At 36.6% G+C, this 12,166-nt stretch overlaps 1 protein-coding gene across 2 annotated transcripts in view; it reads left to right on the top strand.

The window, feature by feature from the left end:
- LOC409024 (tropomodulin) overlaps positions 1 to 12,166 on the top strand; it is a 223,300-nt gene that overhangs the window by 85,307 nt on the left and 125,827 nt on the right. The window lies entirely within an intron of this gene.

Here is a 12,166-nt window from a genome sequence, read left to right as displayed (position 1 = left end):
TAGCTTTCTTAAGTAGCTTTATATCCTCGTTTATGGGCAAAGCTATCTCGAGGATGATCTTCTTGCCGATGGCTTTCTACGAAAGTCTCTACTTTCATAGAGGAGAGGATCTCTATGAGAAGTTGAGACAGCAAAAAATTCGATCATTTTGTTATAATTCGAGAAGAGATGAAGAAATAAAATTTTGTTCGTAATCAATTGGTTACTTTGTGCAATGGAGATCACAAATCGTACATTAGAAATTTAATTAAATTATTATTCAATTATTCTTCAGAAGAAATATATCGGATTAAAGGATGCGTTGTTTAATAATTGGAGCGTATTAAAAAATATTAAAGTTATTTTTACACCAGAAGTATTTTTTTTCAACTTTTTAATCACGTAGTCCGAACAATTGTTCCGCAAAATTTGACGAAACTTTCCTTCGAAACGATCGAAGATGATTCCTCTCTCAATCTTTTAAACGTACGCTGCTTTAAATTGCATACTTTTTAATTAAACTTAAAAATACGTAAAAATTTGAGAAAGAATTTCTCGCTTTGTAATTCAAAAATTTCATTATTTACTTATTTTTCACGAGAGTGAAAAGAATTAAAAAAAAAAAAAAAAGAAAAAAAAAATGGAATAAAATAATACAAACTCTCATCATCGTCATCATCTTCAGCCGTTTTTATTATTATATCGCTAAGGCACTAACGATACTATTGTTCTAATTAATAATTTAGCATACGAAATATCAATCTGTACATAATATTTTCGCTATCGTTTCTAATAATTCGTCGTGAGTTGTACATGCAGTAGTGAACGAATGGTTGTGTATGTGTATGTGTATGCGTGTGTGGTTCGATTTTTTGACAGAAATTCGTCTGAACGAATGGGTGGAACGATTGATACTAGATAAAGATTCGTCCTGTTTAACCTCTTGAGGGATTTAATTTTTATCTAATTCAAATTCTATATATTTCGAAGGAATCGGAATTTCTTCGATATTATTCATCATTTCGATAATGTAATTATCGTCGATATATATATTATCTTTTCATTCCTGAAGGGGTTAACTTATCTACAGAAAAATAATAAAAAAGAAGAGAAAAAAAAAAAAAGAATTCTAACGAGCGACCCGCGTTTAAACGCGCGTCTCAATGATAGTAGATAGAAGATAATCGATTAAGAAAATAGCAGTGTAATCACATGTCTCGCTACGTGCTCTTGTAATTTCACGTAATCTATTTGAATATTATGCACTTCGGCACATGACAAGCATTTCGCATCCATGTAACGAAACTCAAATTGCACGCGAAAAGCCTTATGCTATTATATTAGCCTTATCTTGTAACACGAAGTAATGAATAAATCATTGGGAAAAAAATGCAAATCTCTATTATTTCCTCCAATTTTCAACCTTAAATATACAAAATTCCAACATTCTCATTCTTCATCCCTCGTTTCATGAATCTGTAACTGATTATATAAGACCAATTAAAAAACCAATCCTTGATATATTCCAAGTATGAAACAATTAATCGATCTGAAGATACACAGGCAAAGGAAGAAATTTCAAGATTCGATAATTTCCAAATTGAAATTTCTTCGACTCGATACATGATTCATTATCAATTTAACGATCGAGAAGAAGAAATCTCCCCTTTAAAAAAGCTCACGTGCCTCTTGTTTCCAAAGAGAGAGAGCGTTGCCAATCGTTGCAAAACTTCTTATCCCATTTCTCGGTTTGTAACAAGGTTTTGGAAGCTCGCTCGCAAGTTCCTCGACGGTGAGCGACAAGTTCGTCGAACACGGTTGAATGGGCGCATAGATGGCCGTTGAATGCGGTCGTTTACAGGCACGCATTGAATCGTGGAGCGTGGCCGCCATTCATAAGCAAAGCGGGGGGAGGGGGAGGGCAGGGCGAAAGGTGGGCGTCTTATCGGCCGACAAAGCGTCTAATCCCAGTGCCGATTTCCGGGGCCCTGGCTCCCGCTCACCACGCTCCGCCGAACATATCCGACTTAACGATCGTGGATTATTGAATGCAAATTGATTCTCGAGTCCTGCACACACTCCCGCTTCGAATCGGGATTCCAATTGCACCACTGATACGTACGCTATCGCTGTAAAGTGTCGCCGTTCCACCCTTCAGGAATTTAACGTCGAGATCTGGGTGGAGATCCGCCTCCTTCCGCGAGAATGTTGCGATACGAATTTTCTTTTCTTTTTTTTTTTTTTTTTTTTTTTAGGAGTGGAGGAGTGGATTTTTCATGTATATTTTTATATACTAATATATCGTCGTAAGGAATCTTTCAATTTTCTTTTCAACCACGGAAATTGATATTATATTTAAAATTTATCGATTGAAGATTGAAGAAAAGACAATCTAAATTGTTGATGTTTATTAACAGATCAGGATCTTTCAAAATTCTGACCCTTTATTTTCGTCAAACTTAAAATTATATATCCTCATAATTCAGATCGAAACTCTTAATATTATATTTCATCTCGATATTTTTTGAACATTGATCAATTATTTGCCGGGCAAGTAGAATAATATTGTCCATTAATCAGGTCAGTGATACAAGCCAGCCATTGGCGAGGCAAGTATAGGTCAATCAGCAATATATCCACAATCATTTGACCAAAATGGTATAGGTCAACCACCGATTAAACCAACCATATATCCTTCCACCCATAGATCAATTATTGGTCAATCTTTATCGACTTACCAACGTAATGTTCAATCAACGAATATTTATAACACGTTCCCGATTTTAACAACGCTATATAAAACCGGTACTCTCCATGTTCCCAATTAAAGTAACCAAGTTCGGTACGAGACTAATTTACAAGAAACCGGTATTGGCAAAATAACAAGCTGAAAATCACTGGCTCGTTAATCGTGCCACGTCTCGATCGTGTGTAATTCAAAATATATCGCCCAGGGGTGTTCCAATTTCATTGATTATAGTCCCTCTGTATCACCTTGGGGGCCGATTGCCGCGAATTAGGTAATTTCCTCGACGATCCCTCCTCCACGCTAACTTTCGACGCTTGCCAGTTTAGCGATCCTCTTAATTATCCCGATTTGCTCGACCATCGACCTTTCCTCCTCTTCGTTTTTCGAAGCACCACGTTTATTATTAATCAAATCTCGCGATCAATGACGAAGAAATTCCCCCAAATATTCGCAGAGTGTGTCGTGGTTTGCTCGTTGCAAAATTTGGCGGCCCAACTTCTTAACAAGGAGAAATAAGTAATTGTAGCGGTATTTCTCCTCAGAGAAATGCTTAGACGTGAATACCCAAGTTTGAGGGAGCGGCTAGGGAATTGGAGAGCGAGTAATTATCTCATTGGACGATCGTTGCTCGGTGTTACGTCAATAGAAATTGGAATGGAATAAATTTATAAATTTTCTTGTTTTAAGGGAGAGATTTTTCATTCTCGTGAGATATATATGTACTTTAAAATTTTGTATTTTTCGACGTAGAATTTCATCTTTCCTCGTTTTTTCTTTTTTTACTACGCCGCTTACTACGCGACATTTTCGTTATTTTTATTTTTATCGGGAAAAGTTTGTTGCAAAGGGAGCAGGTAGTAGCGATTTCCGCGCTGCAGTGTATATAAAAAAGTAAATCAAATTGAAATCTTGCACGCTTGTACGTGTTATAGAAATACATACAAGGGGGATAAATGTATCTCACGTAAGTAGGACGTGATCCCTGAAAATGAAAATAAAAAAAAAAAAATAAAAAAAAAGGAAAAAGGAAAAAGTAAACGCGGAGAGCATTTGCCGTGATGTTGGACATGTTTTATACCACTCGCTCCTTGATATTCTTATAGTTATGGAAATTTCTGCTGTGTGAAATGCAAATTAGGGGAACGCGCCGCGGACCCTGAATAATCGCCTAATTCGATTTTTTACCGCGTTAAGCTTGCACGAAACTTCCACTTGCTTTACAAAACTCGATTAACATCTCATCCAGACACTACGAATCGTGAAAAACACCATGAACGTATGTGAACGTGTCCTCCCTCGCCCATTATTCTCTCTCTTTCTCTCTCTCTTTTCTTTTTTGAACAAAAGCGAAAGGTGAAAACTGAAAAACTCGTGTAAAAACGCGTTAACTTGGTAGCTCTGAAAAAACTAAATACGGTTAATTTTATCGAAATAAAAAATTTAACGCGGATGTTGTACTCACTCGTGTGGGGGGATATTTTTGGATTAACTTTTCAATTTTTAGGTTTGTACGCGCGTAAGGTTTTCTTTTTTTCTGCGTTGCTTCGTCACAGCATTACTGCATTTTTGATTAACTCGCTCAATTTGTACGGCAGTTTCCCTGTGTTTAACAAGATAAAATCATGTGAATGAACTTTGCAACACAAACAGGTTGCACGATCCTGGAGAATTATCTGTAAGAAATTCATTATGCTTGTATAAAAAGGAGAATAAATTACTGGATTTTTAATGAACTTTATCACGTATCTTGTTTAAATTATAAAATATTTTCTTCTGCAATTACGAGAAATTATAATTTATCTATTCTTTGTCCCATTGACAGTCGAATAAATCGATCTATTTCATTTTCGATCAATCACGATTTCATCACGCAGGGAAATTTTTCCAAACTCCATAAATCCCCGCAATTTCTACGCCCATAAACGGGCGAGACACTCGCATTGAACCGCATCTGGGAATACGATCCGACAGAAAGTATTCGGGCTGCGATAACTAGATCGATGCTTCTCAACGTGACGTAACTTCCGCAAAGATTCCCCCTGTGATGACGCGTCTAATGGACCTCTTAAACTCTTTGAACTCTTTGAAACTCGTCGAACGTGGCTTGCTTCTCCGTGTAACGAGATAAACATTGCGAGTTGTATTGTATCCCGAGACGTGTTTAGACATCTACCAATTTAAGAATTATATCTCTAATTTTGTATCTTTGACGTAGAATTTGGTAAGAATTTCTTCCAATCCGATTCACTGAGCTCTGAAAAAAAATTAAAAAATTAATGAAGAAATGTCGAAGCACTAATTGTCTAATTTTGAAAACGATCTACGTACCTGTTTTTTTAAGGAGAAGTGGAATTTCGGGGGCGGAGGAAACGGCGAAAATAAGAGGTGGAATAAGTAATGAATGGAAAGTGGACGGCGGAGTGGAATAGCGTCGTGAAATTGACGAGGTGGGGAAACGGACGAGGGGTTGCACGAAAAATAGGGGAAACGAAGGGAAAATAGAATACGTAAGCGAGATACATAAAGAATGTGCGCTAATTATTCACACTACCATCGAATTACTGTCTCAAAGGCGAGGCGCTCGTCGTTGCTTCGGGTTTATCCTTCGGGAGGAAGGGGAGAGAAAGAAAAAAGATGTTAATTAGTAAAGATTCAGCGACGTAATTAATATTCTGCAGCAACACGATCTTGCTGGTTAGTTAAAGGACAAGTAGACTGGAGATAATTGCGATGTCGTGGCTGGAAAAAGATGGTAGGTTTTTATATATATATATTATTATCTTGGATTATTTATTTTATTAAATTAAATCGCTTCGAAAAATTTTGAAAAACGTCAGAAATTTAATCCTCTTTTTCTGTGTAATTGGTTATCTTATTTAAAAGGAAAAATACTTTTCATCTTATCTTTCATCTTAACTTGTATGAAATAAAATTCAACTTCTTTTTATCAAACACTGCAACATATCTGAAAATAGTAAAAAAAGAGTGATTATATTGTTGCAAAGTGTCAAAGATTTTTCGAGTTAAACATAGGTTTGAAGATTATATTCCGAAAATGTCGATTCGATCCGCATGGAAATTAAATCTTTTTAAAGAACGAATTTCTTTTGGAATAACGTTGAAAAAAAAAAAGGACAGGAAAAGAGGAATCGGAGGAGAGAAATTACGTATATAAATCTTTACAAGTCTCGGGATTATATATTGGATGTAATATAAGAATTCGAGGATATACGAATTTTAAAAGATTTTCTGCAAGTACGAAGGATATTACGTTTCAATACCATTTCGTTCAATTTGAACTGAAATTCCCTCTTTGAATTTTTTCGAAACGTAACATCGAAAAGAAAATTATTATCGAAACAACATTTATCAAAAGAAATAATTTAATCATTCCATTTTTCAAATAAATTTTCTCAAAAAAAAAGAACAAATTATCTTTCCTCCCCTTCGAAACTACCGATATTATTAAATATATCCATAAATTTAATTTCCAAACGAAGAAAGAAATCGGATCGCGAATTAGGGAATCGGAAGTTGCGTTCTACATCGGAAAGGAACACAACAGGGACAAGTTGCAACTTGTTAAGGAGGGTTACGCGATCGTGGCAATAAAGGTAAATGACAGGAGCAACGAAACGTGAACGTCGCGGCTGCTCGTTTCAAATGCAGATCAGCGGGGAGGGTGGCGCAGCTTCATTTCCGGTTCCCTGGGAGCGGGAAACCAACATTCGGCCGCCGTTCGCGTTTATCGCAACGCCATTTTAAAGGGAAATGCGATCGAATCGCGTGCCATCTAGAAAAAAAAAGAAAAATGGAACAACCAACGATTTGCGCTTTCATCTCTTCCGTTTATTAATTTCTCAATGTATTAATTATCTATCAACTCGAAGATCAAATAATGAATGTTAAGAATCAAGGAAATTATTTTGAAAGGTTCGATTTTCTTTCGAATATAACGAGTCTCTCTTAAATACTCTTGTTTATCCACACAAAAGAGGATTATTCTTATTTTTATCTCCGTGATTCCCACCCTGCAAAATTTCCTCAAAAAAGCGAACAAACGCAAAGTGCTCGATCGCACATAAATTCCAAAACGAGCCCGTTTAAAGCTTCCACCACGTTTGCTTGTCCAGGAGGAGCAAGCCTCCATTTTTATCCAGAACGTGGTAACATTTATTCAATTACCGGCTCTTTTATTTTCGCCCTCCTCTCGAAAGAATACGAACGCACGCCGAACATTTCCATTTTCCGTTCCATCCCGTCCCACGGACAACCGTATCCGCCCAACGACTGGAAAAGACGTTCGAGGGGGGAGAGAAGAAGTTTGTTTCAACTTTAAGCGTCGTGTTCCCAGGCCCGCCCGCATCCATTCTCGTTACAAAGTGTCGCGAGACGGCGGAGCAAGTACACCCTCCCCCTCCAAGTATGCTTTAATCGGCCCCTTTTTCCTCGCGAAACCGTCCTCCATTATCGTCCCCTCCTATAATCCGTCCGGCTTTTCGCCACCTCGGCTCGATTTCACGTCCCGATCTCACTTCGTGGATTAACGCGAACATTCCGGTTTACGGTTTAAGTCGCCCGCGTTTCGAACAATGCTCGTCACGGAGATTCAAAGGGTTTCGAAAGGGGAAGTTTTCGAAATAATAATTCATCGGGCAAACCCTTGCAACTTTCTTGGTTGCGACTCTGCAAGAGATAAGGCTTCCTTCCTTTAGCGATATTTCAATTTCATAAATTAAGTTTGGGCAGATTTTGTGAAATAATAATAATAATTGGATTGGTTTTGTTTTGGTTGATTAATTGATTGATATTTTTCACTGTTACATGTTTTTGTTATGAAGGGGAGGAAAAATAGGGGACGAGAGGTAGATTGTGGAAAAGAAGTTGCGCGATCGAATAGAGTCTGGCCAAGTCGAAGATTCGATTAAGAGGGGCGGGTATGGAAATTCTCTAAGAATGTTCCCGAATTTGAAACTGTTCGCCGCAGGAACGAAAGTTTCTGGCTAGTTCTACCATTTCTGGCTAAGGGGAGCCAGGACCGGAAATTATAGTTCGGATTCGAGGAAATGGTATCGAAGTCCTGGTATTATGCAAAAATTCAATAATAACGGTCGAGTGATTTTTCTCCATTGGGAATAGAAAGATCATTTTCCAAAAGGAATGATTATCTCTGCAATCCAATTTTTTCTATTCTATAAAAAAAATTATACAATCGATTATAGAATGGTAATTGTTCGATATTTCTCAAACATTTGTAAAATTGACGACTCTCCTCGAATTTTTATATATATTTTTTTTTAATATAGTTCATATATTATTTGCGACAAATGACAAGTGTAATCAAAAAGTTTTTTTCAACCGTTTCAAACAAATTATGAATTATATAGTTAATTAATCACTAAACCTAATATTCTACACGCAATATCTTAGATAATAGCAAAAATTGGATACAATTTTTATAATTTATATCTTCGATTACTTCTATTAAAAATAATATTCATAAAATTCGAAGGAAACAGGAGACAAAAGAAAAAGTGACAATTCCAATACCTTTCCCTATTAAAAAAATAATCTTTATAAATTTTACCAACAACCATTTTATTTCCTTCCTTCCTTCCTTCCTTAAAACGATCCATGATAAAAGGAAAAAGGAATCAAATTGGAAGAGCGGAAATAACACGGCCGTCACACCTGGAAACAAGGTAGAGCGTAGAACGTCGGAAGGACATAACCGTCATTATCCAATGTTTGCAGCAAAGCACGCGCTTCCGGCCAGGAAGGAAACTTGTAATCCCAGCACGAGAAAGTTGTCACCACTGTGTGCTAATTATAAGTTCGTTAATTGGCAAGTGGACCCACCTCGCGTTTCTCCCCGACGTCTGTTTCCGAGGGGAGGCAAGAATGACGATGATGCATATAATAGATCACTTTTGCCACGCGAGAGAGATCGATTTATCGCGATCGATATACGCTGTCTTTTCTCTGACGATTAAGTAACCAGTGAAATCGAACCTCAATTTGATTATTTTTAAAGATGGAAACGAGACGACGTTTAAATTTTGTATGTTAATATATTGAGTGTAAGTAAAGGAAGAACAGGAAGGAAGGAACTTTAGGTTTAGGTTTTCTCTGAGTTGCAGGGATGGCAGATAAGACGATTGAACTCTAATTCTATTTAATTGAGAAAAGTGAATCGACTGTATAAGGAAACTTTAAAATTTCATTGGATCTTGATTGTTTATAATTATATATTGAAATAAGTGTAATGGAAGTTGATAAATAAAATTAATGGAAATTCCTTTCTATTAGCTCGATATTCACAGAGACAATCACGCCATAGAACTCGGTTTGACGTGGGTGATTGTTTTCAATTAAACACGGTAAATGCAAAATTCGAGCCGAAAGAAAACGAGGCACAAAAGTGGGTGGCAAACACCGCTTGTGAAAACTGTGACCAAAAAGAAGGAATCGGTGAATGGGATTGTTGGATCGTTATTCGAACTCTGCACCTTTTGTTCGCTCAACGACTATTCTATCCATTCAAGTGTCCGACCCAACAATTCTTTCGAGCTTTGATACGTAATAAAAAAAAAAAAAAAAGAAAAAAGAAAGGAAAAGAAAGAAATAAAGTTAATTATAAATTCATTCCACGTATAAGACGTTTTTTTTTATTTCGATATTTAAATTACCTGTATTCCTTTCGATGAATAATTAAAAATAAACGTATCTCTATTTCTTGTAAACAATCTAAATTATTAATATAATCAATAATTAATAGGCTTTATTACGAAAGTTAATATCGTTTAAAAGCTTCAATTCTCCTAAAAAAAAAAAATAAATAAATAAATAAATAAAAATACATACCAAATTTTCAACAATCCAATAGCCGGTAGTTACAGAGTTCCATAAATCATCCAATTGCACAATCAATCCATTGATTGCTCAAACAATCGAAACACTTTTCGGTATATTCGAAAAATGCTATTTTTTTTCAACAATTCGCGCCGCATTTTACAGCCATCATTCAAAATTCACAAAATTCATCCACGAAATTGATTTACATTCCTCTTAATTCTTTCATTTCCTCTTTCCACCGAAATGTACTCATCTTATTCATAAAAATATACGACAATCTTCCTTAAACCTTAAACATTTACCATGATTTATTTTCTTAAAATGTATAAACTCACGAAATAAACATATCATTATATAAATTGAAAAAAAAAAAATGCAAAAATCCAAAAACTCCATTGCAACTCAACTCTGTTGAGTCTCAAAAAGATGTTTGGTCAACGAACAGCAGTCGAGTCGTTTCGCCCGAGGCATTAATACACGGCCATTTTGCACGCTACCGACAAAAGACAAATATAATGAGACGCGCGTTTGTCCGCGGCAGGTGGCGGATTGCTAATTGCTCTCCCCGGAAATTATAATTAGACCGCGCAATCAACGCGGGATCCCTTGTCCCGCGGCCTGTCTTAACGAACGAATGAAAAAGGCGCAAGAGGAGGCGTTATCTCCTCCTTCTTTCCTGCATTTCCTCCGCTTCTTCTTCCTCCGTAAATTTTTTATTTCGCGCCCGGAACGAACGAAAGAGTGGGTGAACGCGAAAGATTATATATATACGCGCGGGTATATGCTGCGCCCTTTGTATTTTTAGCACAACGAAGGAAAGAGGGAAAGAGGTAGCCGTTTTCGGGCGGGTATTTTTATCAACGCCGTTATTTACGATTAAGCTGGTTAAGATGATTTCATACGTTCGTCGTATATATCATAACGTTTAAACGACTTTTTTTCCCTTTCTAATTCGCGCGAGATGCGCGATTAGTGCTCCCTAGTTTCGGTTTCGAGCCGAGTTTTGATAAAAGGTAAAAAGGTAATCTGCGAATTATTATTGTATATCTGGAAAAATAAAGGGATAACTGGGAGGAGAATGTATGAAGATTGGAAAGTGAAAAGGTTAAAGGAATTTATTATTTTTATAAGGAGAAAATTTTTTGAAAATTGAATTGAAAGAATCCATGTAATTTTTATATAATTTTTATCGAAACGTAATACTATTTATTTTGTCAACTATGAAAATTAAGAGCAACGTGAAAATATATATTGCGGATTTATAGAAACATATTTTTCTTCTTTTTTTGGGAAGTATATCGATACGAGTAATATCTTCCAAGTTGTTTGGTTTTATTTAAAATTATTATGTCCATGTAATAATGTTCTTCAACAATTAAATTTATGAATAAGACTTTGAAACTCTTTATAATAATTCCATGGTCCATTTTGTCCATTAAATTTATAATTTTTATTCTTCTGTTCAACAAGTTATTCAAAATTGAAAGGAATAATTAAAAAAAATATATAATCCCTTCAAACGAAAATTAATTCTCACTGCTACTTTTTCACAAACATTCCATCTTCACTTTCCACTTCGAATCAAATAAATTTCCTGGCCAATTCCCTTTACCTAAAACAATAATTCCTAAAATAAAATTTCCTCCATCTTTAATAATTTTCGACGATTCGTTTGAAACTGGTCCTGTTAAGATGCTCACCAAAAACGTTGCGAAAAGTTAATCCACCGATTTTCCTTAATTGAATGCGTGATTCCCCCAAAGAAAAGCCGCTCGAGAACGGTCACTTGACAATTTGCATTTCGAAAACATTGCTCGGCGGCCATTTTCGCCTCCGTTTCCCCGCTCGTTGGCTGCGAAAAAACGACCAACAACGGTCAAAAAGAGAAGAGAAAAAAAGGAAAGGGGAGAAAAAAAGTGGAGGAAGAGGAAGGCCGTGAATTCCCCGGAGCGGTCGCTTTCTTAAGCCTCGTGAAATTTTAACGGAACAGAAACCCCGAGGTTTCCTTCCTCTCTTCCTTGGCCGAGAACTTTCGCCCGAGATTTTCCGATAAGAATTCTCTGGGACAGGTTAAACGTATTTGGCGCTTCAATAAATAAATAGAATGCGAGATCCTCAACGAAAGTCGATTCACCTGCGAGAGTATGGCACGTTTGAGGATAAAATAAAGATATTTGCTTCAATTTCGAGGTCAAGGGAGATCCAAAAATTAGAAAAATTATATCGATCTAAACCTGTCTCATCGAATCACTTTTATCAAGAAAAATATTAACAACAAAGGGAGGAAGAAAATTAAAAAAGGATTTGATAAAAGCTTGCTTATATTTTTCGTTGTCGAATGGGTTAAATCAAGATCCACCCTCCCTCCCTCCCTCTCCTATCACTCATCCATTGAAACGCACGTGAGGGGAAGTCCTCGACGGATTTCTCTCCCCCGGATGGAAAGAGGAGGGGGAGGAAAAGTTTGCTTCAACCGTGTCAAACTTTTCTCGCTCGACCTTTCCGCGCTGTCGCCGCCGTGAAACGCCGCCCGATATTCCACGCGCCAACGAGCGTTCCCTCGCGCGATTTTTCGGACGGAAT

This window comes from Apis mellifera, linkage group LG9 (assembly GCF_003254395.2).
Source record: "Apis mellifera strain DH4 linkage group LG9, Amel_HAv3.1, whole genome shotgun sequence".
NCBI classification, from domain to species: Eukaryota; Metazoa; Arthropoda; class Insecta; order Hymenoptera; family Apidae; genus Apis; species Apis mellifera.
The sequence above is the reverse complement of the archived record's forward strand: the minus strand, read 5'-3'. Positions and strand labels throughout refer to the sequence as shown.